Below are 6,204 nucleotides of genomic sequence, written 5' to 3' on the forward strand. Positions count from 1 at the left end.
TTGATAGTGACAACCTTCAACATCAACATGGGGACACCTAAAAAGAGTTTAGTGACATCATACACCTACATCCTTCTTCTTACATATTCCTTAACTGGGGTTTCAGAGAACCAAATTATTCAGAAATGGATTTTCTTGGTTTTGATTATTTTCTATGGGAGATTGGTTCCCATGTGGGTAATTTAAGTGGCAGTATTAATGGTGGTGAGGAAATGTTTTCGAAGAAGGGAGCCCTTCAAAAGTGTTAAGAATTAACTTTTTGCTTAATTTTGGTGGTTTGGAATCTCAACTTCTGTTTTAATCAAACATGAAATTCCAAACCAACAAAAGTAGAACAGATCTTAACAAGCTTGTATCCATAGACAAAGTAGAGGGCCCTCTTCCTCTCAACTATGAATATTGTCATACAAATTGCCACTGGGGTGAGAATCCACTGAATCGCTCTTTGAAGTGACAAATTCACCTTACATAGGCTCTATCATTCAATGAGTTGCTTGGTTTTCGTTTAGTTTTCTATGAATTTACTGTTGGGAATGTGAAGTCCAATGGTCACATGACTTTTCACATTCTCCATCTCTTCGTTTCATATCTGAATGTAAATGTATAAATAAATGCACGTATAGTCATATAATGGACAACAATTAATAGAAATGTATTCCTTGGTTGAAAGTAGACGCAACCTTTATGGTGAACCACTAAAAATCTCATTGTCTCATGTCCTTGTGCTATTTTCTTTCTCTGTTTTATATTTATTATATGCTTTTCTCTGCTCTAATAAATTTACATCCACTCACACTCTTTTTCTTTGCATATGATAATGATCGATATATAATGCCAATTTTGTAGGCTCTTCCAAAACAATTTTGTAACAAACAATACTCTTGGCATTTATACTGGTATCCTATTTCTTAACCATACTGATATCTGAGGTAAATTTGTCCTAGTTTTTGGAAATTTAACCCACAATCTAAAATCAAGAGGGCTTTGTTGAACATTAAATATAGTGATTTGTCTTAAGTAATCAATGTTGATGCTAAAATCCCATATTCTTATTCCTTTCTTGAAGTGAAGTGGATGTTAATTATAGTGATGCACATAGATTTAACAAAAAATACCTTTCAACAAGAGCTCCTAGACAAAGTTTCAAATTACAATCTTATGTCAACATTCTAGGGCTTTTAAGACATAATGAAACTCTTACTTAGCTGCAATTGAATTTAAAAGCTGTTTTTCAGATCTGGTGTATGATAGGAGATGTGCAAGTAACGCAATTGCTTCTCAGCTTTGTGTAATTATTAACTCATATTGAATATAGGTCTTCATTTGTCACCCTTAGAGAGGAATCTGGTAGAACTTATAATGATCAGTAATCCCCCAGGGGACATCCTTGAAGCCAAGCCACCTGAAAAAACTAGGAGGACATCAAGACATTTCTCTATTTTTCCCTAAAAGATGAATTTCCTTGGCATCCTCCTTGCTGCAACTTTTATATATATATATATATATATATATATAAAACTTAGAAGTGCCCATTACTATTTATATAAAGATAGTATTATATGTATACATTAAAAAAATAATCCACTAAACGACAACAATAGCAAGGGGGAAGAGAGGGTAAATAATCATGATGTTTAAAATTCAATCTTTTAATTTGCTCGTATTTTTAATTTATTTCATTATTTGTATTTTTTAAATTTTAATCTTAAATTTGTATATTATTTTATTTATGGTTGCCAATACCCCGTCCTCCAGTCCGCCCATCCCCGAAACTTGGATAAACACTGATAATGATTGACCAAGGGAGCTAATCATTTGCAGAGGATTTGGTGATATTGTTACACAACTGCTACTTATTTCTTTATTGTTTGTGATTACATATGTAATTTGGAAATTTTTTAGCAGTTCTTTGAGGCACTACAAATGATATAATTAGCACTATACTAATTAGCCACTTTTTGCTAATTTTATATTTAGCTTGGAGTTTTACTTATCATTCCCTTGAGATTCTGCACACGATATACTTATACAATTCTACTGACCATATTAACTCAATACCCTGCTTTGTTACTACCCTATTCGCACTAGTTTTCTGATCAATTCTCATATGTTTTTGCATATGTTAATACACATCTTTGGCATAGAAAGCTATATCTTACTTGCCTTGACCATATTGCTAGACCCAGAAGAGACATTGATAGAGGACATTGACAATAATTACTTTGCTGGTCTTCTTTATATTTTGTAATTGATTTTCAGGTTTAAAACTCAAAGTTGAATTATGTAATAATGTGCTGTGTAATGTTCAAATTGTGTGGTATACACTCTCATTTCCTGTTTCTTTCCCTATGCAAATAATTTAGCTATAAATATAGAACACAGAACTTCCCCTTTATTTTTTAAAACTTTCTCTATTTTTATCCATCATAGTTAATGAGAGAACGCACCTTGATTTCTATTTTTCTCATTGTTTTAGAGTTATTCTTTATTGGATATGACCTTTCTTGCAGGTCGCAATTGGTTGTGTGCCTCACTTTCAAGGAACTCTTGATTATAGAGTGTAAAATAGCTTTTCCATAGCTAAGAATCATTTGTCTCACATTGGAACAGACCATTGTCAAACAACTAATGATAGCTTGCAAATAGCATTTCCATAGCCAATAATTATTTTTGTACTTGCAGTTCTTAAAAAACTTTTTCAAATTGTTTTTATGGGAAGATATGCAACTTATATTAGTCTTGAGAAACAGTGATTTACATTAGCCAAGCTGTTGGATCACAAGGAAACTCTCTACCTACATACACAAGGAAAGAAACCATCTGGCTCACCCCAATAGGACTATCAAATCCTTCCAAACCTACTCAGTTTCAGTATGCACAATCAAAGCTAATTCTTGTCTTAAAAGTAGTTGTAACTTTTTGAAACTGAGTAGGATGATACCTTCTGGAGAAATAGCTTTGCATATTACCCTTAAAATCATTGTTGACAGAATTTTATGACAGTGACTTATACAACTTCATTTTTTCAAGGGTTTTTTCAGGGGAGGGTGAATCATTTTGAAGATATTTGATTTATGAGGTTTTCAAGACCATATCACTTTTCAAAAAAATCAGGAAAAATTTATCAAGCGAGACAACTCAGATCTACGGTATTTGCTGCTATTTAAGTTGGGGCCGTACATCATCCATTAAATTCAGAAATAATTTAATGGGCAGGGCGAGTTACAGATCTAAGGGTTTTGGAGGAGTTTTTCATGCATTTATGGTAGCCGCGTCATCCGTTATTGCTACCATTAATTTTTGCTCAAGGGGATATCAGTTTGGAGGACTTTGTTTCTGATTTTCAACAGTTGAAATAAAATTTCAAAATTTATTTGTTGTTTCCAATCTGCTACTACATCATTTATATGTTCAGATCGAAGAGTGTCTTGATAAAGTTTGCCATAGCATTTATTCAAAAAAATAAAAATAAATAAATATTTATTTGTTCAGAAATATAGAAAATTACAAAATAATCATAATATTGCAGAAATACTTTGATTGGGAACATTATAAAACACCTTTTATATGGAAATTCTTGCTTTCCAAGTGACTTGACAGCGTCATTATCATCTCATTCCCGAGTTCATGACATGCCTATGCAAGGTTAAAGAAATTTAAAACCTAAAAGAGAAAGCTTTCCGGCAATTTCCATTAAGTTTTGCAAATAGATGTTGTACATTTATAGACCAAAAAGAGTAACAAAACAGAAAATTAAAATCTACAACTAGAACTAATAATGTTCATTATCCTACATTCTCCTTCCTATTGATCAGTATTCTATCATTTCTTCTCCATATGAACATTTGGAAGAGCATTAAGCAAAGCTTTGAAATCTCCAACCATTGATCCAATCACTTTCCAATTAAGGATGATCAATCTATAGTTGACGATCAGCGAGTCACTCTCCTCACTTGCGCTCACTCCAAACCATGACCATGCATAATCATCTCATCTCAATTTGCAATTTTCAAAACATTGTAACCTCCAATCTCAAATTGGTAATCAAAATAATTATCTATAATCCTTAGACGTATTGCATGGTCCATCCTGAACTTTGTGATATTTAAGACCCAACAATGTCTAAAGCTATCACAAACAACTTGAGAAAAATCTGAAATAAACCAACAATGCCACAATCAACAAATATACAAAACATCCAAAGCATACATCACTCATCTCTATGAAACCTCCAATTGAATCTATCATACACATACCAATGAAGGTTCCCTTTGCAAGAGAAGCACACTACAACGACAGTTGCAAAGTGGACCTTTTTAGTATTAAAATGTCGAATGTGTTCAACAAAGGAAGCCTTATTTGGAGCATCTGGCTCAATCTTTGTCAAAGGTGTAGATCCAAACAAGAAACTGATGTATCACCATGATGACCACAATTTTAAACAATTTTTGATTGAATCAATTTGACACTAACAGAAAGATTCATAAGCCCTCCTGATATAAATCAGATAAGTTTCGAATGCTGTCGAACATAAGACCCAACAAAACCCTTATAACCAATATCACATTTTCTCTTATTTGTTTTCTAAGACTCCCAGACTCTTATGATGGAGAGAATGCTGGAAATTTTGAAAAACAAAACCTATGCAAACAGCTAAGCCAAATGAATATGTTTTTGTCTGCACTTCATTCCTCATATAATCTATGTTTGACAAGAGAAGGCAATTCCCAGAAACACATACCTTGTATAGAAAGCAATATAGCTTTGTTGCCTGCAAAACACAATCCAAAAAATATCATAATAATTCTTATTGTAGATTCCACAATAGTTATAGATACAGTCCTTCAATCGACAATGGAAACATTCCCCATCCATATATATATATATATATATTCTTCATATATATCTCTATATATCCTTCATATATATCTCTATATATATTCTTCATTTACCTCTTCCAAAAGCCCCAAGAGTATCAAAGGAGAGACGGAAATATATGAAAGCTCGAAATGCAATTTCTTTTGCATTTTACCTCAACTCATTGGAAATGTGTACCCATCTGCAGTAGACTCAACAAAATTAGCATCCACTTCTTGATAGAAAAGGTGATCTTAAATTTATAGAAGTAAGCCAAGGATAATTTCAATGGATCCCTTTAGCCCTGGTCATTTTTCAAATGTCATTCCTACACTATTTTTGGGATATCCTTCACCTGATAGATAAGAGTAGTACAGCATTAAAAGGTTGTATTCAGGCAAAATGGTCATTTTTTCACTTTTGAACTGTATTTGACAGCTTAAAAAATTAGTAGAACGTATGCTTGACATGCTATTTTTTTCTAAAACTGTATAGATGACACTTCAAATTATAAATAAACCGTAAAAAAAATATAGTAGGTAATATTGAAGGATGTAGTTGTTTCTAATTTTATAATATTTTAATACGATTTTTTAGAATAGTTCTATTTTTTCATATGAATTTAGAAACTTGTCATAATTGAAATCACAGAATATAATTGATAAAATATTTTAATATGAATTTTTACAATATATTCTATTTTTTTATATATGAATTTAGAAACTTAGTCAATTTAAGTTTTTAAATATATTTAATAAGATTGTTATAGAAACTTGTCATAATATATAATTTTAAAACTTAAATGTTTATTATTACTAAATTAGTAATTATTAATTGATTATCATTTAATGTTAATATATAATATATATTAGTGTATTAATTTAGAAACTTATTTAATAAATTTAAAATTTTTGCATATATTACTAATTTATCATTATTTTCTCATTAAGATAATGATTTTCATTTCTTCCCAAGAAAGATGTGCATTGATTTTCATTGCTTCAATCTTCTACTTTTATTTTTTTTGACAGTTAATATTTTTCTGAAAACGTCAAATAAAAGACATTGAAATGACTACACCGTCATAAAAAATTCATATGACAGGTAGGGGTGACTGTCAAATTCCAGGCTGGTGAACACTCCTCTCGTCTACTTGAGCCAGATGTATTACTATTACCAAATCACCCATTTTAGTTATCTGTGAAAATTAGTAAATATTCCATCCTTAATGATGACTTTTATCTGAACTTCATCAATAACACCAAGAATCACCGATCATCCACATGAAGTGGATGCATGATAAATACAAACACAATAGCTTTAAAGATTGTTTTGCATGTGCTTTGC

The sequence above is a fragment of the Cryptomeria japonica genome, chromosome 11 (assembly GCF_030272615.1).
Source record: "Cryptomeria japonica chromosome 11, Sugi_1.0, whole genome shotgun sequence".
Classification (NCBI taxonomy): Eukaryota; Viridiplantae; Streptophyta; class Pinopsida; order Cupressales; family Cupressaceae; genus Cryptomeria; species Cryptomeria japonica.